Genomic DNA, 1,476 nt, shown 5'->3' with positions numbered 1-1,476 from the left:
GAGGGGTCGGGGTCGGCGTTGTGGTCGGGGTCGGCGGCGGCGCAGGGCAGGGGCCGACGCGGGGAGGCGGCGCAGGGCAGGGGCCGACACGGGGAGGCGGCGCGGGGCAGGGGCCGACGCGGGGAGGCTGTCGGTGATGGCTAGGTCGCGGAGGCGTCGGCGATGGCGCGGGGGCGTGGGGGCGGCGGCGCACGTAGGGCCGGCGGCGTCGTGGGTCGTCGGGGTAGCGCGCGGGTGGGGAAAGTGGATCTAGTGAGAGGGAGAAGGGGTCAGGCGAGTTAGAGCTAGGGGAAGATTATTAATGGCGCACCCCCGAGTGGTGCGCCATTAGTAATCTTTTTGTTTAGATAGCAATGGCGCACCCCCCGAGCGGTGCGCCATTAGTATGTTTTATTATTATTATTTTTATTGCTATTTTTTAATATATTTTTTATAAAAATAGTAATAGTTTTTTTATAAAAATAGTAATAATTTTTTTATGAATATGAAAAAATATCATCAAATGGGGGTGCTCGGCGGCGGTGGAGCGGGCCGGGGAGGGTGCGGGGGGTCGGCGGCGGCGGTGGAGCGGGGGAGGGTGTGGTGAGTCGGCAGCGGTGGTGGAGCCGGGGAGGGTGTGTTGGGTCGGCGACGGCGGTGAAGCGGGGAAGGGTGCGGGGGGTGCTCGATGGCGGTGGAGCGCGGGTCGGGGAGGGTGCGAGGGGGATAGCGATCGAGATGGAGGGGATAGAGATCGAGATGGAGGGGGATCGAGATCGAGTGTCCTCATGAATATTCAATATTTTTTCATATTATCATCAAATTTAAAAGAATATTCATGAATTCAAAAAGTGCCCATGAAATTTAAAAATATTCATGATATCAAAAAGTGCCCGAGAAATGAAGACTACGATTTAAATACAATCGATCTTAGCTAGCTATCTGTTCACAATCTTCTTGCCCCTCTTTTTCGCAAATGGAGTTCTTCTGTGGAACGGACGTCCTTTAGGTAGGGTGGTCCTGCTTCTTCTTGTGGTGTATGCTGCTACTTCATCGTCGTCGTCATGTTCGATCTTCGGGTCGTCGTACTTGTCGAACTCTTGCTCATTGGCTACTCCATCCATTCCGATGATCTTCCTTTTTCCTCTCCTCACGACAACACGACTGGGCTTTGGCGGGTCGGTAATGAAAAACCATTGGTCCACTTGGGAAGCCAGTACCCATGGCACATTTTTCACGGTGACATTTGCGCCCGCGGTCTTGGATTTGGCTTAAGGTCTAACCATGCTGGTGAAATACCGGTCTTCTTTTAGGACGCTCTTGGCCCATCTGACACGGAACATCGGGACCTTCTCTCCAATGTATCTCAGCTCCCAGATCTCCTCGATCCTTCCATAGTATCTGTCCTTGTCGTTACCGGTGTAGGATTCCATCGTTACCCTGGAGTTCTGATAACCATTGCTCTTCATGTCCTTGACCTCGGTGTAGAATGTGTAG

The sequence above is a fragment of the Triticum dicoccoides genome, chromosome 1B (genome assembly GCF_002162155.2).
Source record: "Triticum dicoccoides isolate Atlit2015 ecotype Zavitan chromosome 1B, WEW_v2.0, whole genome shotgun sequence".
Taxonomy (NCBI): domain Eukaryota; kingdom Viridiplantae; phylum Streptophyta; class Magnoliopsida; order Poales; family Poaceae; genus Triticum; species Triticum dicoccoides.
Note: the sequence above shows the minus strand (reverse complement) of the source record.